At 46.9% G+C, this 23,229-nt stretch overlaps 1 pseudogene across 1 annotated transcript; it reads right to left on the reverse strand.

Annotated features, from left to right (window-relative positions):
• Positions 1 to 8,325: 8,325 nt before the first annotated feature.
• LOC307053217 (large ribosomal subunit protein eL32-like) lies at positions 8,326 to 8,729 on the reverse strand (annotated as a pseudogene). Its single transcript has one exon. The product of its transcript is annotated as a large ribosomal subunit protein eL32-like (transcript).
• Between the last annotated feature and the right edge of the window lie 14,500 nt (positions 8,730 to 23,229).

Here is a 23,229-nt window from a genome sequence, read left to right on the forward strand (position 1 = left end):
GTCTTGGATGTTTTGTAAAATTATTTTTTACATGCTGAATTAGTCTGTGGATCTTTTTGACTAGGAGCACAACCTTTTTATTGTGAAACATGTAAAAACAAACAAAAAAAGTGATGGGATTATTTTCAGTGCTGGAACTAAATCTTTTAAAGTATTAAGATTAAAGTATTTTAGACTATAGATAAAAACTGCATTCTTAGGTTAGCTGGTAAGAATATGTGCACCTAAATTTTTATGAAATTAAATTCATAAGATTTAAATGGTATAATAGTTTGTGAAATCTTACTACTGCTTTTATTTAGCAGACTGTGGACTCTACAAATTGTGAAATATAAAAACTTGGAACTTATTCAAAGCTTCAAACCAAACAGTTTTATTTCAGCATTGTCTGATTAGTGTCATGAAATATTTCCTCCTTCAGTCTGAGGTGTTTGGTATGATTCTTTGTCATAATGTGAGCTGCTTTCTCCTCTATTGAGAAAGGTGTGCTTCCCACACGATCTGTGGTTTTTTTAAAGCCCATTTTTTAAAATTGTTACTTTTCTCCTTAAAAAAAGGCAGGGCTAATATTCTTGAGGTTTTCTTTGTGTTGGTGCAAGCCAGGACGAGTGGGACCCAACCCAGCTGTCTCAGGAATGGCTGTCTGGAGGAAACATGAGCGCTCTGGGTGGTCTTGACTGGCCAGATGGGCCTTGGTGGCCCAGGAGCAGCCTGAACGCTTTGGTAGTTGTCACTCAGCCCCATTGGGAGGTTTGCTGTGTCACTCAGATCTTAGTGATAACAGATTTTCATTTTAGAAGCCTCCTTTGCAACTGAAGAAAATGATTCTTGGAGTTGTTAATAAAGCAAACCTCCCCTATCTCTTAAGAGTATAAAACAAGGAGAAAAGATGCTGTGATGGCAGAGCAGTGTCATGGGCTGCAACCAGGACACCATTTTAGTTGGCCAGATGTGAACAGGTACTCAGCAGCTGTCAACTTTGGCTCATGTGAAATCCATATCATTAAGTATTCAATTAAATTTGTATTTTTGTATCTTTTGAAGTATAGTGTGGGTGGAATTTTTGTTTTAATGAGCTTAGGCAAAAGCAAAGTAGTTCTCAGAGCATGTGACAAGAATTGAGATATCCAAAACGGGTGAGTGGGTTTTGGAAAGAAAGAAAAAAGGGACATAGACATGAGTCCCATTTGTGCCTCCTTGGTTCAGAAGGTTGGCTGTGGCTTGGCCCCTGACTGCCTGTGACCTTAGTTGACCTACCCAACTCTTCCTGGCTCTCTTTTGTGTTGAAATTCAGGGAGTTTAGCAACTTTATCCCAAGCCTGCTGTGGAGCCAGGTAATGAGTTGCCAGACTCTAAGGATAAAGAGATGAAGAGACATGGTCTCTTGAAGATCTTAAACTAGGAGGGAACAGGCTCTGAGATGATGGCAGGTACGTGTGAGGGAGGTGGGGGGCCTGGGTTATTCCAAAGGTCCCCCGAGACAGTACGGGAAGGGGCTGGGTCTGTATGGGACCAATGCAAAGGGTGACTAGGAATGAAGGGAGCCCTGGACGTGCTTTGAGTCTGCATTTCTGCTACATTTCAGGTTTTCCTCAGAGCTTCACTGGGCATCTTGTTAACAGGCAGATTCTGATTCCATAGGAGAGATTCTGTATACTCAGCAACCTCCTAAGTGATGCCTAGCCTGCTATTCACAGACCACAGTTTGAATAGCAAGGGGACAAAGGACTAAAGACAATCAGCTTTGCATCCTCAAGCGGTTGAGTCTGGCACTAGTTTGATTACTGGATGGAGAAGATTCAACTGTCAGTTGACTTTAGCTGATACTTAAAATTCAACAGGTATGTTATATATCTAGCTCAAAGAAAATTATGGGTTAGTTTCCGTAGATCTCCAAGCTGTTTTATACTTGGAATTTTTTTATACAAATGAACTCTGTTTCACTTTGATCACTTCCATGGGTGGGAGGGAACAAATTACAGTATAGTTCAATCCCAATTTGGACATACAGACTCAGCCTTATTAGGTTGTATCATAGTGTCTTAGTAGGGTTTTCGGTACAAGATAAACTCTCCCTACCTCGAACGTGTGTAGTTCGTCCTATAACTTAAGCCCCGTTGTCCTTTCTTAGTGGTAGTTTCCCCGCCACGTGCAGCAGTGAGACAAGAAAGGCTGGTCTGTCCTCTTCACAAAATCCAGTAGGACTGCCTGTCACTGAAGGTACGGTCTGTGAGGAGGACTTCCCAGATTCTGTGTAGAGTCTGTTGGAAGAGAGAAATTCACGTGAAATCCCCAGTCATTCATTGTGGAAGGAGAGGGAGGGAAAACTGGCATTAAATCCTGATCTGCATTTGATTGTTTGGAAATCTTAGGCTGGGTACTTACCCTTCTGAGCTGCGGTTCTCATTTTAACTGTACAACGAGGATGTTGCCACCCTTCAGGGCTGTGAGGATTAAATGAGAAAATATATATGCCACGCCAACATGTAGTAGATGTTTATAAATGTTAGTTTCCAAAGGCTCCCCCTCCTTTTGAGGTTTCAGGTTTTTCGGGAGTGTTTCCTTCCTGGTCACTGGAAACAGGGTAAGTACAGTGTTGCTGCTGCATTGGCGGATTGTTTATCACTGGGAGGGGTGTGGTAAAGAAGGAGTTGAAAGTCTTCCCTGGCTGCCTGTGGCCTTGTGCAGCAGGTTTATATGAGGGTGGGGGTCACAAATGGGTGAATTTGAAACTGTCATCCACGTGGGGTTTTTAATTTCCCTTGGCTTTTCTTGCTTTAATAAATTTGTCAAGTTGGAGTTTAAAGAAGGAAGGCTCAACAGAATTTGCTACATTGGTTTCAGAGTCTTTTAGCTCCTTTGGTTCCCGCACAGAAGGAGCTGTGTTTTGAGCAGTGGGTCTTCGTGTGCGCCTCCCTGAGACCGGCCTGCGGCTGACTGGTACTCCAGGGAGGGAGAATCTGTTCCTGGGAGGGCTTCCTTCATACTGGAGGTCACACAGAGATCAGTGTGTCTGCTTTTTGAACAAACCAATTTCCTCACATTCCAGTGACTTGTCCTTCAAATAAGTCCCTTCAGAACTTTTCGGGAATGATTTTTGGATTTGCTTTCAGGAGCATGGAACAGCCTTTAACCCTTGTCACGGATGGCAGGATTTGTCCATTGAGGATGGGCTTGCTTTTTAGAAACAGTCAGAATTCACTAGGGAGTCAAGACTGGTAAGGGCTGATATTTAAGTATGAAAACCAAAGCAGAGAATGTCCCCTAACCCTCTCTTTCCAGATTATTTGTGTGGCCTTGGGATAACTCAGAAGGGCCTTCATAAGAATAAACTGGATTTGACTGGTGACCAACCAGCTAGTGACAGGCTAGCGTTAGTTCCGGGTTTGCTTGAAGACAGGACCACTCTTATCCACTCAAATACGAGTCTGTCTGGAATTGAAGAGTATGCAGGGCTGCTGGCTCAGGTGATCTTGGGGGTGGTGCTGAGCTCCCAGAGATGACCTGCTGACACTCACGCGTCCAGTGCCCCTTCTGTTCTGCAGGTCAGAGCCCCAGGTCTCTAATGCCAGAGCCGAGGGAGAGTGAGGGGCGACATGAAGTGGCAGGCGTGGGTGCCATCTTTTTTTGGCATTAGCCTTGTTCCTTGTGATCTTCCCTCTGGGTGGCTGAGAAGAGCTGAGATGGTGTGGAGAGGATGGACTTCCTGCAGAATTCTGTGCACCCTCAGATAAGAGCTCTCTTGGGTGGGAGGGAGTTGAGATGTGTTGAGACTGTATGGCAGGGTTGTGGCGGGGGCAGTGGTAACTGGAGTGAAACTAAGGGTCAGGCAGGAAGAACCAAATGAGGCGTGGCAGGGAGAGATGCTAACAGAGATGACCGAGCATTCAGAGCACTTGGGGGTGCCCTTCAGAGACCATTCATCTGGGTTTGGACCTACTGCTGATGAAATCACTGTGGTAAGCAGAATTTGGGCCCCCATGACCTCTGCCTTCTGGTGTCATACCTGTGCTTATGTTGCATCACGTGGCAATAGGGACTTTGCAGATGAAATTAAGGTTACTAGTCAGTTGACCTTAAAATGGGGAGATTATCCTGGATCATCCAGAGCGCTCAATGCAATCATGGGAGCCTGAAGCAGAAGTCAGGTCCGAAGTGTGAGAAGACACTCAGTTGCTCTTCTGATAATGAAGGGGCCCGTGTGGAAACAGGAGAAGGAACCGAATTCTGGAAGCCCAGTCTTCCCTGAGCCTCCAGAGGAGAGCCCAGCCCACCGAGACTGCTGACCACAGCCATGGAGAGAATAAATGAGTATTATCTGAAGCCACTAAATTTGTGGTCATTTGTTTCAGCAGCAGATAGAAAGCTAAGATGGTCATTTTCTCAGTGAAGATCGTATGCTCCAACCCAGTGCTTCTCAAGTCTCGGGTGCATGTGATTCATTCAAGGAATCCTGTTTAAAATGCATATTCTGATGCAGCCACGTCTAGGGTGGGGCCTGAGAGTCTGCATTCCTGACAAGCTCCTGTGTGCTGCTACTCTGAGGATCACCTTTGCCCACAAGGCTCTTGTGCACCATCCTGGTCAGTGCAGCACCTGGGATTCAGAGCCAGGGCACAGGAGGGAGGAAATGAGAATTGAGAGAAGAAAGGCCCGGGATACGTATTGTTCTGCTGTGAACTAATATTCACAGAGGTTGAGGTGGAGGGGTGCCCTGTGTCGTGAGCCCCTGGCTTTTGGATCTTGAGCCTCACGTCTGTGATCCGTGGCCTGCATAGCAGGCAGGACCTGGCTACACATGGGGCATTTCCATGTCCTTTGCTTATTTTCTGAGGCCCTGGGGGAGGACAAGAGCCTGCAGCCATGGTTCCAGCTTCCTGAGGACAGCATGGTGCCAGCCTGACCTTTAACAACGTCCTCGCCAGCATCCCCTTTCTCCTAGCTGAACAGAAGGTCAGCTTCTGGAGGCCACCAGCTTGGAGATGAAGAGAACCCACCTCATCAACAAAGAAAACTCTGCAAAGTTCCTATCGCTTAGTGAGAAGGAATGGACTCATTCATTTTAAAAAAAAATTTTTTTTTTTTTTTTTATTGAGCACCCAGTGTGTGCCAGGCAATGTACTAGGAGCTTGGGATACACTGGGGATCAAAACAAGATCCCTGCCCTCGTGGAACTTAACAGCCCAGCAACTATAGCAAGGCTGAAACTGCTTCTGGTAGGCTGTGTGTGTGGTGGCTGTCTTTGCCGCCCTTCCAGGAGGTGATGGCCTCTGGCCAGAGTAGGCTGGTCCACACGTTGCTCACACCTTCAGTCCACAGCCCTCAGCCAGCACTCAGCAGGTCTGGGGAGCCTGTTTCTGAGGAGACATGTTGGAACTCACTTTAAATGGCTTTAAGTCTGGAGCCACCCAGAAGGATGGCACTAATCACACCTGCAGACACAGTCTTCAGGATACTTGCCTTCTGTTTTATTTCTTATTTTTTTGGCTGAGCCACACGTCTTGTGAGATCTTAGTTCCCCAACCAGGGATCGAACCCGCGCCCTCAGCAGTGAAAATGTGGAGTCTTGACCACTGGACCGCCAGGGGACTCCCCCCCCCCCTTTTTTAAATTTGATATTTGCATTTTATAAATGCTCTGAGAGAAAGGATTGTAGAAGATTCTATCAGATCCTTAAATAACTCCAACGGACAAGAAGTTTATCTGGTGTAGTGAGCAGAATTTAAAATCCATATTAGCTGGAAAAGAATAGTGTGATGTTTATAAGTGCGTAGCAAGTAAATACAAGAAACACATATTAGGGTTTAAAAAAGTAGCACAAGGGCTCCTTGAAAATCTCATCTGTGGTAATTTGACTATCATCTGGATCCCTCAGAAGCAGCTGTTTTAAAGAGAGACTGTCCCAAAACCCATCCAAGGAAGTTTGTTAAGGAGGCATCCTAAGTAACGTGGTTCCCTAGCAGACCCCAAGCATCAGCCAGATTCGGGGAGCCCCAGACCTCTGTGGCAGCTTTACAAGAGGAACCCCAACTAGTGGTTACCTTCCGTGTTGAAACTGCAGATGCGAACAGCAGCCACTGGTGCATTTCCTCCTTACAGTCTGAATGGGTTTCTTGGATGTCTTTTCCATGAAGAGCCTTCTGATTCGGGTTGGCCTGAGCAGGTAAGCACAGCCTGTTCTCTGAACTGTTGCAGGGACCGAGTGCAGACACGCCCAGTTGGGTCTTTTATTTATTTTTATTTTTTTTCAAAGTCTTTTGTTTTTATTAAAGTGTAGTTGATTTACAATATCATGTAAGTTTCAGGTATACAGCACAAGAGATATATATATATATATATATATATATATATACTTTTTCAGATCCTTTTCCTGTATAGATTATTACAAAATATTGAGTATAGTTCCCTGTGCTATACAGTAGGTCCTTGTTGGTTATCTATTTTATACATAGTAGCAGTCAGGTCTTTTCACCCTTTTCAGCTCTCTCCGTGTACTGTGTCCCTATCTTTTGTGTGTCTCCTAATTACAGGGCCTGTGAAATGGGTGGTCCCCTGAGGTAGCACTCAATCTCTTGCCGGCCCGACTGTCCCCTGCCTGCCAGGAATATGCCTCTGTCCACAGCTGTCCTGCCCCGGGGACGTGCGGCTCCATGCCCGCCCGCTGTGTTCGCAGGCCTATCCAGGTGGTGGCTCTTGGCTGGTCAGTGCTTCTCTGTCCTATTTAGACCTGATCATTCGTGCCGTTTCCTGATGCAGAAGTATCAAGTCTGTGAAGTATGTGTTAGTTTTCTCAGCTGTGATTATCAGTCCCCCGAGCCCAGGAGCTTGCCCTCTGTGGCCCTCTGGTCTCCCCTCCCACGCGGCGCTGCCTGTGACATCCCATCCTCCAAGGCCCCGGAGGCCCCTGCACTTGTCCTCTGTCATACTGACTTCTGGCCATACTCACTTTGCCCCAGTTCCTGAGGGATTTTGCTCAGACTTGAACATTCCTGCAACAGGGCTAAGCACTTTCACGTTCACGTTTCCCCTGAAATGCCTGTGAGGCGTGGAGGGCGGGGGTGAGGCTCCCCTTCTGTGGGGATGGAAGCAAGTCCAGCCCAGGGACTTACTTTTAGTGGAGCCGCAGTGGAAATCCAAGTCTTTGCTCCAGACCTGCCATCCCATGAATTCCAGCGTTTCAATGCACTATTGAAAAGCATGGCTGTTTTTATAAGTGCCCGGACCACCACCGCTGTGTTTAACTTCACAGCAGCACATGAAACAGTGTTGCTGTAGAATGCAAATGCTTTCATTTTTAAGAGGGTCTCCTCCAGCAAGGCTGCTCTGGGTGAGTGCGGGTGTCCATGTCTCTTCCTGCCCTGACCCGTCTCTGCCAGGCCCATCACAGCGCCTTGATGTTCCCCACCTCAGGCCACGCGGTCCAGGCAGGGCTGCCACACCGACCTGTTTCCAAGGGCGAGGGGTTGCCCGGGCCGAGCTCATCTGCATGCTCTTTGCAGCCACACTGGTTGGTGTCAGGGTGGCATGTGGCCCAGGCTGGTCCAAGAAGAGTAAACCCCAAGACACTGGTCAGGAGAAGCGCTGACCTCTGGGCTAGAGGGCTGGAGGGCAGTGAGGAATCCAGCAGCTGCTGGGGACCATCTGGCCACCCTTTGGGGAGAGCTTGCCTGAGAAAGAAACTCACAGGGTCAAGAGGTGGGCAGGGAGGCAAACGCAGGAGACTTGTGGGCACAGCCATGCCACCTTCAGACACCGCCTGCTGGGGACCCCACTTCCAAGAGACACTTCCCTCCCTGGGAGAGGCTGGCGCAGGAGAGAGAGGGGCTTTGTTCTCGGCCTCAGTCATTCTTTCCTGGGCCACTGTCCCAACTAACTGCACAGATCTCAACACCAGACTCTCGTTCCCCTCAAAGCCCAGAGAACTGACCACCCTCACCGCGCCCCCAACTAACTCTGGGTCAAAGTGACAGCCTGTTTGACCTGGATTTCTTTGTATAAAACTTAAGATGATACACTTACCAGAATTGAAAAGACTGCCTTGGAGGGCCTCGGGGCAGCTCTGATTTATCCTTAAGAGCACAGCCCGGAGCGAGGCTGCTCGCCTTCAGTCCTCGCTTTGCCCCCTGCTCAGAGCCGGGTGACCTTGGACAATAACCTCTCTGTTTTCTTTGTTTTGTCTGTAAAGTAGGGTGAGTGCTTAGAAGAGTGCCTGGCAATTAGTGCTAGATGCCTTAGCTACTTTTTATTACTGGTGTGTCTTTTTTTTTTTTTTTTGGCCAAGTTTCATGGTTTTATTAACACAAACACAATGTGCACACGAGCTGTCTATTCATTTTCTTTACTGTGCAGCCTGGCGTTGGGATTGGTGACTGGTGGCCAGCTGGGCTGCTCTCTCCAAAACGGCTTTGCGGTTCTTGGAGGAGAGGTTGTGAGCAGTCTCAGCACAGAAAGATTTGTTGCACATCAGCAGCACTTCAAGCTCCTTGACACTGTGGACCAGGAACTTCCGGAAGCCGCTGGCAGCATGTGCTTTGTTTCCTTGTTGCTTCCATAACCGATGTCGGGCATCAACATTTGGCCCTTGAATCTCCTGCACACCCTGTTGTCAATGCCTCTGGGCTTCCACCAGTTCCGCTTCAATCTGACATGTCAGTCTGGTGCCGGATGAACTTCTTGGTTTGTCCGGTTTTGACCATCTTGGGCTTCACGAGTGGTCTGAGGGTAGCCATGATCTCAGGTAGGAGATGCTGCCCACTCTGTAGGCAGCGCCAAAGAAGAGAGCTATTATTGTTAAAGAAGATTCATTATTTAGGAACAAAGGATTTCTGTCTTCCGTCAGAGTCTCCCTGGTCCAGGCGCATCCCTGCACTCTGACCACCGTGGGCATCTGGAGCCAGTGCCCACTGTTCAGCTCGGGAGACTTGCTAGGGGTTGGTGGCAGTTCCCTGGGGTAGTAGAAAAGTTATCTTGCCCCATCAAAGACTAGTCGCTAATTCAACCTACAAATGACTAAAAGAGTTTTACCCCAAGAGAGGTGCATCCCTGGCCTGTGATACACCTATGGGTGCAGAGACTAGGAAAACAGCTCTGTGCCTGGCCCAGGAAGCCTTTTAATTTATTTTTTTAAATTTATTTTTTATGAATTTATTTTATTTTTGGCTGCGTTGGGTCTTCGTTGCTGCGCACGGGCTTTCCCTAGTTGGGGCGAGCAGGGGCTACTCTTGGTTGCGGTGTGTGGGTGTTGCAGTGCGTGGGCTTCTCATTGCGGTGGCTTCTCTTGCTGCAGGGCACGGGCTCTAGGCGCGTGGGCTTCAGTAGTTGTGGTACATGGGCTCAGTAGTTGTGGCACGTGGGCTCAGTAGTTGTGGTGCACGGGCTTAGTCGCTCCACGGCATGTGGGCAGTTCCCGGTCCAGGGCTCAAACCCTTGTCCCCTGCATTGGCAGGCGGATTCCTAACCACTGCGCCACAAGGGAAGTCCTAGGAGGCCTTTTAAAATGGGCTTCTGAGTGAATGTCCCTGGGATGGGTTCACCTTTTAAACCAGGCATCTCAAACGTGACTCTGAACTTAAGGAGAGGGCTTGGGGGGAGCCTCATGTTGGCCCCTCCAGCATTTAAGGCTTTTCCCTCCCTGGATACAAAGATTGGGTGAGGTAAGCTCGCTGGCTGGAACTCTCTCTTTTGCAAGTGATTTGGTCTCTTCATGACCTTAGGATAGTCCCTCACCTTCTCTCCCACTCAAGCTTCTCCTGTGGAGTCGTTACTGATAAGTTCACGTGGAAAGCAGCTGGAAGTGCTATGGACTTCTCCATGTAGTTCCTAGTCATCTGTTTTTGACTGTGTAACAAGCTCACTCCTTCCCATGCTTGCAGGCTTCTCTGGGCAAGTGTTCTCTTGTTAACAGCTGCCCACGCTCAAGTATGGAAAAATCCAGTGGCTGCTGGTTAGAACAAGTGTGTTAATGGCAGCAGTGGAAAGACAGAACTAGCTGGTACTGGACTGGGGTGGGGGTGGGGGCATGCAGCAGCTGTTTCTGTATTGGAAACACAAACCATATTGGCTTGAGACTTACCAGAGAGTGGAGCCCTCATCTTTCCATGGTCTCTTACTAGCTCATAGAAAATAAACTACTAACGTCCTGGTGGGGAGAGAAGCGTATAGTACACAGGGGCCTGGGCTGGTTGGAAAAGCACAGTCGGGCCTGTGGGCGAGTTGCTAGAAAGGATTTGTCAGGTAGGACCCAGAGGCGGGTGACAGTGAGGCCTGCTACCCGCGACCTTCTCCCCAGAGGCAGAGTTTGTCTCCTTGCATCAGCTTATTTGCTCCCGTCGCCCCGTTACTTCCGAAGCCAGGCAGATGTCTCACTCTGTTCACCGTCTTGTCCTCTCTTGACTCAATCCAGCAGAACATAGGATGGCTAAGAGGCCAGTCTTTTCCGGGTTAGCCAGGCTTTGGCCAGATCTTTCATGCTGAAGGTGAGAGTGCTGTTTGGTTATTCAGGCTAACCAAAGGGTCAACATAAAGAGTGTGTAGTTCACCTGTTCATTCACTCGTTCAGTAAAGACTAAGAACCTATCATTACATACCAGCTACTGTGCCAGGCCCTGAATTTACAAAGATGAAAGAAAGTCCATGTATAAGAAACAAGTTCCTGATTGTAGGTTATTTTCGGAGAACTTCTAATTTCTGAGAGACAAAGATTTTCCCTGGGTTCCCTCCCACTGACAGTGAAGCCTGAGAATTCCCGAGTGGGGTGGGTGCTGGTTTGTGATGCTGGAGCCTGTGAGCTGCAGGGGCTTCCCTCCCTCCTCTTGCACGGAGGTCCCTCAAACGGCCCCAGCCAGCCCACCCCCACGTGCACACATGCTGTCATCAGAGGGAGGAAGACAGGTCAAGGTGTGCAAACGAGTGAATGAACGAATGAACAGGTGAACTACACACTCTTTATGTTGACCCTTTGGTTAGCCCAAATAACCAAATAGCACTCTCACCTTCGGCATGAATGATCTGGCCAAAGCCTGGCTACACTCCCTACTTTCCTGACTGTGCCTCTCTTCACTTAAAAATTTGCCAAGAAAGTCAACAGACTGTCAACTGCAGAGTGTGTTCTAATACTGCTTATTGAACATGACAAAATCCTACAGAAAAATTAGAATTTTGTTATTGGACGATGCTTAGGAATTACGGAATTTGTGTACACACACGCAAATGTAAAAAAACGTCAACTGGGCTTCCCTGGTGGCGCAGTGGTTGAGAGTCCGCCTGCCGATGCAGGGGACACGGGTTCGTGCCCCAGTCCGGGAAGATCCCACATGCTGCGGAGCGGCTGGGCCCGTGAGCCATGGCCGCTGAGCCTGCACGTCCGGAGCCTGTGCTCCGCAACGGGAGAGGCCACACAGTGAGAGGCCCGCGTACCGAAAAAAGAAAAAAAGTCAACTAAAATTTCTCAAATGCCAGCTCATCCAAGCTCATCAAATGAGTAGACTGTGTTACTGGCTTGTCTCGTCAATGCATTACCGTATACCCAGCGGGACTTTAACTCCATCAGGGACTCCCAGTGCAGCAGCTGGTATTTGTTGAGTCTTACAAACAAAAACTTAAGCAAAGCACACGGCCACCTCACAGGAGATTGTGCTGCTTTCCAGCCGCTACTGGCTGACGGGCGAGGCCCTCCAGTGCCTCCATGGCACACGTGGCTCACGCTACGCGGGTGTCGCGGTTTTTCATTTCTGTGCTTGTTCTGCCCCTGGTGTTTCTCCCGGACGTTTTTTCCCCATCTGCTCCGTGTCTGTCCTTTATCATGATGGCTGGGAGTGGCCCCAGCAAGCACCTACCTCCCCGGCCTAACTCCAGCCAACCCTGCAACTTGCTCATGCTTTTGCCCTCCAGGCTCTGAGAAGACTTTCAAAAGGGATTCAGGGTGGGGAAGCCACGGGGGAAACTCTCTCCCCTCAGCAAGTGGATTTCTTTGGCCAGGCCTGTCCTTAACCTGCCCAGTCATGTACAGGCCAGGTTCCTGGCACCGAGGCCCAACAGCGAGGGAACAGCTGCCTTGATACCGACCCTCAATCCAGAGGTTTTAGAAATGTCTTTGGAGGAACTTGTCTCTCGAAGCCCAGGAGAAGGTGTTGTCCGTTAACAAACACTGTCTTTGAAGACAGACGCCTCCTCCAAAGGTCTGCATCCAGGAGTGCAGGTGAGGAAGCCAGAGCCTGTGGCTTTTGAAGCTGCCTGTCTTCTCTGCGGTGCTGCCAGGGTCGGAGCCAACACCTAGGTGGAAGAAGCAGGCAGCCTCACAGCCTGCCCCAGCCCGCCTGCCTGTCTGACGAGGCCCGGGGGACACTAAACGCCCCCAGTAGGAGCTGCAGTTTGATGGTCTCCGTCTCCTTACATGCCTTTAGTCTGACTTTCAAGAGTGTCCACTGGGCTCACGTTTTGGTTTGTGGGTTTTTTTTTTTTTTTTTGCCATGCTGCATGGCATACAGGATCTTAGTTCCCCAACCAGGTACCGAAGCCGTGCCCCCTGCGGTGGAAGTGCAGAATCTTCACCACTGGAATGCCAGGGAAATCCCTAGGGTTTGTTCTTAAAAAATAATTTCCACAAGTATTTTTAAAGTAGAAAATCTATCACTCTTATAACTGTTAATAGTGATTTACAAACTGAATTTTGATAAACCTTGAGGCAACTGTTCATCTTTTAGATGATCGCAGGACGGGCAGGAGTGGAAGAGCCCAGCACTGCTCCAATGGCCCATCGCACGAAGCAGGCCGCACCTAGATGTCCTACAGACACCTCCTGTGAGCGCACTTCTTGTTGTATTCAGATTAAAGATGCAATACAAGGGACTTCCTTGGTGGTCCAGTGGTTAAGAATACGCACCTCCAATGCAGAGGACGTGGGTTCGATCCCTGGTCAGGGAACTAAGATTCCACGTGCTGTGGGGCAACTAAGCCCATGCACTGCAACTACTGAGCACGCAAGACACAATTAGAGAGCCTGCATGCTGCAACTACAGAGCCCATGCGCTCTGTAGCCTGCGTGCCATGACTAGAGAGCCCACACACTGCAACTACCAAGCCCGCACGCCAGAACTAGAGAGAAGCCCACGTGCCTCAACGAAGATCCCGTGTGTCACAACTAAGACCTGATGCAGCCAAAAATAAATATTTTTTTAAAAGGATGCAATACAAACCTTTGTTCAGTGGAGGTTCAAAAACAAATCTATTTATTTATTAGCAGAATCTGAAAATAATTCCTGTGGAGGTGGTACCTTTTTTAAAATTTTTTTTTTATTTTTATTTTTTTCGCTTTATAACAAATTTAATCAGTTATACATATACATATGTTCCCATATCCCCTCCCTTTTGCGTCTCCCTCCCACCCTCCCTATCCCACCCCTCCAGGCGGTCACAAAGCACCGAGCTGATCTCCCTGTGCTATGCGGCTGCTTCCCACTAGCTATCTACCTTACGTTTGGTAGTGTATATATGTCCATGCCGCTCTTTCACTTTGTCACAGCTTACCCTTCCCCCTCCCCATATCCTCAAGTCCATTCTCTAGTAGGTCTGTGTCTTTATTCCTGTCTTACCCCTATGTTCTTCATGACATTTTTTTTTCTTAAATTCCATATATATGTGTCAGCATACAGTATTTGTCTTTCTCTTTCTGACTTACTTCACTCTGTATGACAGACTCTAGGTCCATCCACCTCATTACAAATAGCTCAATTTCATTTCTTTTTATGGCTGAGTAATATTCCATTGTATATATGTGCCACATCTTCTTTACCCATTCATCCGATGATGGACACTTAGGTTGTTTCCATCTCCGGGATATTGTAAATAGGGCTGCTATGAACATTTTGGTACATGTCTCTTTTTGAATTATGGTTTTCTCAGAGTATATGCCCAGTAGTGGGATTGCTGGGTCATATGGTAGTTCTATTTGTAGTTTTTTAAGGAACCTCCATACCGTTCTCCATAATGGCTGTACCACTTCACATTCCCACCAGCAGTGCAAGAGTGTTCCCTTTTCTCCACACCCTCTCCAGCATTTATTGTTTCTAGATTTCTTGATGATGGCCATTCTGACTGGTGTGAGATGATATCTCATTGTAGTTTTGATTTGCATTTCTCTAATGATTAATGATGTTGAGCATTCTTTCATGTGTTTGTTGGCAGTCTGTATATCTTCTTTGGAGAAATGCCTATTTAAGTCTTCTGCCCATTTTTGGATTGGGTTGTTTGTTTTTTTGATATTGAGCTGCATGAGCTGCGTGTAAATTTTGGAGATTAATCCTTTGTCAGTTGCTTCATTTGCAAATATTTTCTCCCATTCTGAGGGTTGTCTTTTGGTCTTGTTTATGGTTTCCTTTGCTGTGCAAAAGCTTTGAAGTTTCATTAGGTCCCATTTGTTTATCTTTGTTTTTAGTTCCATTTCTCTAGGAGGTGGGTCCAAAAGGATCTTGCTGTGATTTATGTCATAGAGTGTTCTACCTATGTTTTCCTCTAAGAGTTTGATAGTTTCTGGCCTTACATTTAGGTCTTTAATCCATTTTGAGCTTATTTTTGTGTATGGTGTTAGGGAATGATCTAACCTCAAACTTTTACATGTCCCTGTCCAGTTTTCCCAGCACCACTTATTGAAGAGGCTGTCCTTTCTCCACTGTACATTCCTGCCTCCTTTATCAAAGATAAGTTGGCCATATGTGCGTGGGTTTATCTCTGGGCTTTCTATCCTGATCCACTGATCTATCTTTCTGTTTTTATGCCAGTACCACACTGTCTTAATTACTGTAGCTTTGTAGTATAGTCTGAAGTCAGGGAGCCTGATTCCTCCAGCTCCGTTTTTCGTTCTCAAGATTGCTTTGGCTATTCGGGGTCTTTTGTTTTTCCAAACAAATTTTGAAATTTTTTGTTCTACTTCTGTGAAAAATGCCAGTGGTAGTTTGATAGGGATTGCATTGAATCTGTAGATTGCTTTGGGTAGTAGAGTCATTTTCACAATATTGATACTTCCAATCCAGGAGCATGGTATATCTCTCCATCTATTTGTATCATCTTTAATTTCTTTCATCAGTGTCTTATAATTTTCTGCATACAGGTCTTTTGTCTCCTTAGGTAGGTTTATTCCTAGATATTTTATTCTTTTTGTTGCAATGGTAAATGGGAGTGTTTTCTTGATTTCATTTTCAGATTTTTCATCATTAGTGTACAGGAATGCCAGAGATTTCTGTGCATTAATTTTGTATCCTGCTACTTTACCAAATTCATTGATTAGCTCTAGTAGTTTTTCGGTAGCATCTTTAGGATTCTCTATGTATAGTATCATGTCATCTGCAAACAGTGACAGCTTTACTTCTTCTTTTCCAATTTGGATTCCTTTTATTTCCTTTTCTTCTCTGATTGCTGTGGCTAAAACTTCCAAAACTATGTTGAATAAGAGTGGTGAGAGTGGGCAGCCTTGTCTTGTTCCTGATCTTAGTGGAAATGGTTTCAGTTTTTCACCATTGAGGACAATGTTGGCTGTGGGTTTGTCATATATGGCCTTTATTATATTGAGGAAACTTCCCTCTATGCCTACTTTCTGGAGGGTTTTTATCATAAATGGGTGTTGAATTTTGTCGAAAGCTTTCTCTGCATCTATTGAGATGATCATATGGTTTTTCTCCTTCAACTTGTTAATATGGTGTATCACATTGATTGATTTGCATATATTGAAGAATCCTTGCATTCCTGGAATAAACCCCACTTGATCATGGTGTATGATCCTTTTAATGTGCTGTTGGATTCTGTTTGCTAGTATTTTGTTGAGGATTTTTGCATCTATGTTCATCAGTGATATTGGCCTGTAGTTTTCTTTCTTTGTGACATCCTTGTCTGGTTTTGGTATCAAGGTGATGGTGGCCTCGTAGAATGAGTTTGGGAGTGTTCCTCCCTCTGCTATATTTTGGAAGAGTTTGAGAAGGATAGGTGTTAGCTCTTCTCTAAATGCTTGATAGAATTCGCCTGTGAAGCCATCTGGTCCTGGGCTTTTGTTTGTTGGAAGATTTTTTTATCACAGTTTCAATTTCAGTGCTTGTGATTGGTCTGTTCATATGTTCTATTTCTTCCTGATTCAGTCTTGGCAGGTTGTGCATTTCTAAGAATTTGTCCATTTCTTCCAGGTTGTCCATTTTATTAGCATAGAGTTACTTGTAGTAATCTCTCATGATCTTTTGTATTTCTGCAGTGTCAGTTGTTACTTCTCCTCTTTCATTTCTAATTCTGTTGATTTGAGTCTTCTCGCTTTTTTTCTTGATGAGTCTGGCTAATGGTTTGTCAATTTTGTTTATCTTCTCAAAGAACCAGCTTTTAGTTTTATCGATCTTTGCTATCATTTCCTTCATTTCTTTTTCATTTATTTCTGATCTGATTTTTATGATTTCTTTCCTTCTGCTAACATTGGGATGTTTTTGTTCTTCTTTCTCTAATTGCTTTAGGTGCAAGGTTAGGTTGTTTATTCGAGATGTTTCCTGTTTCTTAAGGTGGGATTGTATTGCTATAAACTTCCCTCTTAGAACTGCTTTTGCTGCATCCCATAGGTTTTGGGTCGTCGTGTCTCCATTGTCATTTGTTTCTAGGTATTTTTTAATTTCCTCTCTGATTTCTTCAGTGATCACTTCGTTATTAAGTAGTGTATTGTTTAGCCTCCATGTGTTTGTATTTTTTACAGCTCTTTTCCTGTAATTGATATCTAGTCTCATAGCATTGTGGTCGGAAAAGATACTTGATACAATTTCAATTTTCTTAAATTTACCAAGGCTTGATTTGTGACCCAAGATATGATCTATCCTGGAGAATGTTCCATGAGCACTTGAGAAAAATGTGTATTCTGTTGTTTTTGGATGGAATGTCCTATAAATATCAATTAAGTCCATCTTGTTTAATGTATCATTTAAAGCTTGTGTTTCCTTATTTATTTTCATTTTGGATGATCTGTCCATTGGTGAAAGTGGGGTGTTAAAGTCCCCTACTATGATTGTGTTACTGTCGATTTCTCCTTTTATGGCTGTTAGTGTTTGCCTTATGTATTGAGGTGCTCCTATGTTGGGTGCATAAATATTTACAATTGTTATATCTTCTTCTTGGATCGATCGCTTGATCATTATGTAGTGTCCTTCTTTGTCTCTTCTAGTGGTCTTTATTTTAAAGTCTATTTTGTCTGATATGAGAATTGCTACTCCAGCTTTCTTTTGGTTTCCATTTGCATGGAATATCTTTTTCCATCCCCTTACTTTCAGTCTGTATGTGTCTCTAGGTCTGAAGTGGGTCTCTTGTAGACAGCATATATATGGGTCTTGTTTTTGTATCCATTCAGCCACTCTGTGTCTTTTGGTGGGAGCATTTAGTCCATTTACATTTAAGGTAATTATCGATATGTATGTTCCTATTCCCATTTTCTTAATTGTTTTGGGTTCATTATTGTAGGTCTTTTCCTTCTGTTGTGTTTCTTGCCTAGAGAAGTTCCTTTAGCATTTGTTGTAAAGCTGGTTTGGTGGTGCTGAACTCTCTCAGCTTTTGCTTGTCTGTAAACGTTTTAATTTCTCCATCAAATCTGAATGAGATCCTTGCTGGGTAGAGTAATCTTGGTTGCAGGTTTTTCTCCTTCATCACTTTAATTATGTCCTGCCACTCCCTTCTGGCTTGTAGAGTTTCTGCTGAGAGATCAGCTGTTATCCTGATGGGGATTCCCTTGTGTGTTATTTGTTGTTTTTCCCTTGCTGCTTTTAATATGATTTCTTTGTGTTTAATTTTTGACAGTTTGATTAATATGTGTCTTGGCGTATTTCTCCTTGGATTTATTCTGTATGGGACTCTCTGTGCCTCCTGGACTTGATTAACTATTTCCTTTCCCATATTAGGGAAGTTTTCAACTATAATCTCTTCAAATATTTTCTCAGTCCCTTTCTTTTTCTCTTCTTCTTCTGGAACCCCTATAATTCGAATGTTGGTGCATTTAATGTTGTCCCAGAGGTCTCTGAGACTGTCCTCTGTTCTTTTCATTCTTTTTTCTTTATTTTGCTCTGCATCAGTTATTTCCACTATTTTATCTTCCACCTCACTTATCCGTTCTTCTGCCTCAGTTATTCTGCTATTGATCCCATCTAGAGTATTTTTTATTTCATTTATTGTGTTTTTAATCGATGCTTGATTCATCTTTAGTTCTTCTAGGTCCTTGTTAACTGTTTCTTGCATTTTGTCTATTCTATTTCCAAGATTTTGGATCTGGGAAATAGAATCTTGGATCATCTTTACTATCATTATTCTGAATTCTTTTTCAGGTAGACTGCCTATTACCTCTTCATTTGTTAGGTCTGGTGGGTTTTTATCTTGCTCCTTCTCCTGCTGTGTGTTTTTCTGTCTTCTCATTTTGCTTATGTTACTGTGTTTGGGGTCTCCTTTTTGCAGGCTGCAGGTTCGTAGTTCCCGTTGTTTTTGGTGTCTGTCCCCAGTGGCTAAGGTTGGTTTAGTGGGTTGTGTAGGCTTCCTGGTGGAGGGGACTAGTGCCTGTGTTCTGGTGGATGAGGCTGGATCTTGTCTTTCTGGTGGGCAGGTCCATGTCTGGTGGTGTGTTCTGGGGTGTCTGCGGACTTTTTATGATTTTAGGCCACCTCTCTGCTAATGGGTGGCACTGTGTTCCTGTCTTGCTAGTTGTTTGGCATAGGGTGTCCAGCACTGTAGCTTGCTGGTCGTTGAGTGAAGCTGGGTGCTGGTGTTGAGATGGAGATCTCTGGAAGATTTTCGCCGTTTGATATTATGTGGAGCTGGGAGGTCTCTTGTGGACCAGTGTCCTGAGGTTGGCTCTCCCACCTCAGAGGCACAGCACTGACTCCTGGCTCCTCAATTTGGGATGATTTGTTGTCTATTCATGTATTCCACAGATGCAGGGTACATCAAGTTGATTGTGGAGCTTTAATCCGCTGCTTCTGAGGCTGCTGGGAGAGGTTTCCCTTTCTCTTCTTTGTTCTCACAGCTCCTGGGTCTCAGCTTTGGATTTGGCCCCGCCTCTGCGTGTAGGTCGCCCGGAGGGCGTCTGTTCTTCGCTCAGACAGGACAGGGTTAAAGGAGCAGCCTCTTCGGGGACTCTGGCTCACTCAGGCCGGGCGGGAGGGAGGGGCACGGAGTGCGGGGCGAGCCTGCAGCGGCAGAGGTCGGTGTGACGTTGCACCAGCCCGAGGCGCGCCGTGCGTTCTCCCAGGGAAGCCGCCCCTGGATCCCGGGACCCCGGCAGTGGCGGGCTGCACAGGCTCCCGGAAGGGCGGTGTGGACAGTGACCTGTGCTCGCACACAGGCCTCTTGGCGGCGGCAGCAGCAGCCCCAGCGTCCCACGCCCGTCACTGGGCTCCGCGCTTCCAGTCGCGACTCGCGCCCGTCTGTGGAGCCCCTTTAAGCAGCGCTCTTAATCCCCTCTCCTCGCGCACCAGGAAACCAAGAGGGAAGAAATAGTCTCTCGCCTCTTCGGCAGCTCCAGAGTTTTCCCGGACTCCCTCCCGGCTAGCTGTGGCGCATTAGCCCCCTTCAGGCTGAGTTCTCGCCGCCAGCCCCAGTCCTCTCCCTGCGCTCTGACCGAAGCCCGAGCCTCAGCTTCCAGCGCCGCCCACCCCGGCGGGCGAGCAGACAAGCCTCTCGGGCTGGTGAGTGCCGCTCGGCACCGATCCTCTGTGCGGGAATCTCTCCGCTTTGCCCTTCCCAGGTACGTGGGGGGTTTCTTGCCTTTTGGGAGGTCTGGGGTCTTCTGCCAGCGTTCAGTAGGTGTTCTGTAGGAATTGTTCCACGTGTAGCTGTATTTCTGGTGTATCCGTGGGGAGGAAGGTGATCTCCGCGTCTTACTCTTCCGCCATCTTCCCCGGAAGTCCGGTGGTACCTTTTTAAGGGCCATTATTTTGGGGCTTTAGTGCATACTCTTTTGGGGATTTCTAATTAAATTCTGGCTTTTGGGAGCCACGGCCAAGTGCTAGGGCATGAAAACAAATCTCTTGACCTCACTACGATAGGCATCATAGTACTCGAGGCCCTTGAGCAAGGCAGGAGACAAGCAAGCAAGAAGGAAGTGGTTGGTGATGGGAGCTGTGCCCCAGTGGCAAAAATGTCAAAGTGATTTGCATGAAAGTGAAAGAGGGGTCATGACAAATTGTACTTTGCATTCAGTGGGATTGGTTTCACCCACCCTGATACAGACCTTCCTTTACCACAGGGCATTTTATACGTTTAGATTTCCTGAAAGCAAGTTTCAGCAAGAAGCTGGAAAGGCCTCTCAGGAAGAAGGCTGAGCTGGCAGTGAGCAGGGAGCTCCCGGGCATTTGGCAGTTGGTCACAGTATGTACACACGGAGGCCTCTTCCCAGGCAAGAAACGGGGGAAGTTTCGAGGTGTCTTTAGGAGCAAGCAGCAGTTAGAGGAGCCAGCGCTCAAATAAATGAGACACAGAAATGGAAGGAAGGTGGAACTACAGCAGCAGTTCGTCTGTCTGATGGAATGGGGAAAAACTAGCTTCTGGGAGAAGGACCCGGAAAAGGCAACAGTCGATTGTCAGATGAGTTCTGGCTTCTGGGGAAGACCCTTGGCTGAGGCCGTCTTCTCACTGATGCCTTGTCGCCTCAGCAGAGCCCAGCTCAAGGAACTGGGTATTGAAGTACACAACTGCTGGGGCTCTGTGGACATCTCCCGGTCAATCCCGTGGCCACTGGCTGTGTTGACAGCTACCAACGACACTCCCAGCAGTCTCTCACGACATCCCCCATGTGGCCACAAGAGCAAAGCACGTCCTCATGGCCAAATAAGCGATCCATGGGTCCTCGGACACGTTCGCCAAATGGCCCTAGGGAGGAGCTGCGCATGCCACACAGCAGAGAGGACCTGCTGCCAGCTTGGGCTCACCACTCCAGGAAGTCCCTGGGAAAAGGGGCGGGCACTGGCTCCCCACTTCACCCCTGGACAGTCCACACCACCATCACTGACTTGGTCTGCTCAACTCAGGTGAGACTTTAAGGGAGGATGCCTTTCTTCCTGGACATTAACATGCTTTTCTTTTCCGCCATGCAGCACGGCTTGCAGGATCTGTTCCCCGACCAGGGATCGAACCCGTGCCCCCTGCAGTGGAAGCGTGGAGTCCTAACCACTGGACCCCAGGGAAGTCCCACTGGACATTAACATTCAAGTGAGTGCTTCCTTAACCATTTCCTAGTGTCTCTTTAAGACGTGGACCCATCCTGCCATCCCCCAAATTGCTCCAAACCCTTCCTTCTGACTGTCTACGTGCCCACCACGCACCCAGCTCAGACTGCATATAAGACAGCGTTATCAAGGACTCCCACCTCTCCCAAGGCAGGCAGAGATTGCTTGAGCAGGAGGTACTGGGGGCCACGGTGGCTCCTGGGGCCTGGGAGCACTCCGTACTCATCACTGTAGCTCTTCTCTCTGATGACGGTTTGGTTAAAGGGAAGATGAGCATTCTCCCTAAAAAAAACTGTCTTCCAGTCGGTCGTTTCTGAGACTGTAAAGACATTATTCTTTAGGCGATTATCTTCTAAAGTGATCTTATAAAGATGTAAAATCATAGGTCTCCAACGCAGAAAGCCTTTTAAATGTCTGACATTTCCATCCTAGGTGGGACAGGTGGTGGATGTGCATTGAAGTGCTCTGGGGACGTGACCTGTAAGTAGTGAGGGGGGCAGGGTGGGGTGGAGGGTAGCTGAGCCATGACACAGTCGTCAGAGGAACCAGCCAATTCCCCGAGGCACTCTGACGAGGAGACGGCCCTTCAGGTACCCCAACTGGGGCAAGGCGGCTGGGCCTCTTGTACCCCTCACTGGCTGCGTGTGGTAAATAACCTTGGGTAAGGCAGCTCCCTTTTAAGGGCAATTCCTGGGGAGAGGGACTCAGATGGGCCCAGGGTCTGGGCACTGCACAGTATTCACTAACCACCACCGCCATCAGCCTGCTAATAATGAGACCACAATTATTTTAAATTATTTATTTTTTCTATAGTACATCTCATTCAAATCATGGAACAGTCTGATACATTTTTTTCCTCAAGCACAACTTAAACTCATTTCAAATGCTTTTTCTTTCTTTCCTTCTTTTAATCTTTCAGGATGGACAAGGACACTCACACTTTAATGGACAAAAAAACCCACTCAGAGTTTATTAAAAATACAGCCTCCCAGGCTCCCCCCCGCCACCAGAGCTTTTGAGTGAGCGTCTGGGGTGGGTCCTAGGGAGGCAAAATTTAAAAACTCCCCCCATCAATTCTGCTATGGGTGGTCCTTGAACCATCCTTACAGGAACACAGATTAGCACTTGTCCGTTACCTATTGGAAGCAATTTCAGAAAACCCAGGAATAATTAAGTATACAGAAATAGCTCTTCTATAAAATTTCCATATAAAAATAATGGTATTTATTTACAAAGTTTGAGAATGCTACAAAATAATAATCATATTAGGTTAGATACTTCAATCTAATAAAGTCTACATTAGGCAGGTCAGATGTGGTGTTTGCATTTTCCCCTTATTTCTCGTTTAAACTGCTTAAAGCATGTGGCACCATGATGTTTCCTTCATGCAGAAAGAAGCAGAACTATATTTTCTGGAAATAAAACCTAACAGCACGTGATCAGAGTACGACATCTCCAAATGAAAAGGTGAACTAGCTGGGGATGTGGGCTCATGGCCTTTCTTTTTTGTCTAACAGTCAGGGTGGTGACGGCAAGCAGCTGCCTCGAGACCTCACGGCGCTGAACGGTGGGCCCCCAAGCTCCGGCGTGGCCGGTGGGTCTGCCTTTCGGGACACCGAACGGTTGAAGCCGCCACGGTTCTACTGGGAAAAACAGAACTGCAACATGCTCAGAGAAGTCTCTTAGCAGAAGAGAATCTGGGTCCCCAGAGACTTTTGGTTTGAGAAAAATCTTTGACCCCCACAGAACCACCAGGCCATTTGTTATCAGTGCCCGGCATGTTGAAGACAGCGCATGGGAAGTGACAACACGGTGAGTTTGAAGCGACAAAGCGACGGGTTTTAAAACCCAAACATGATCTGGGGACGTCTCCTTGTTGAGACGGACACGGAGAAGAAAGCTAACATTGCTACAGAAGGGCCAGTTGACCTCCCGTGTGTGTGAAGGGCTCTGCCCAGGGAGGAACGGGTTTCTTCTAAGCCTGGGTCTTCCGAGCCGGGAGAGGCCCGAAGCT

Source organism: Hyperoodon ampullatus (genome assembly GCF_949752795.1).
Source record: "Hyperoodon ampullatus genome assembly, chromosome: 5".
Taxonomy (NCBI): Eukaryota; Metazoa; Chordata; class Mammalia; order Artiodactyla; family Ziphiidae; genus Hyperoodon; species Hyperoodon ampullatus.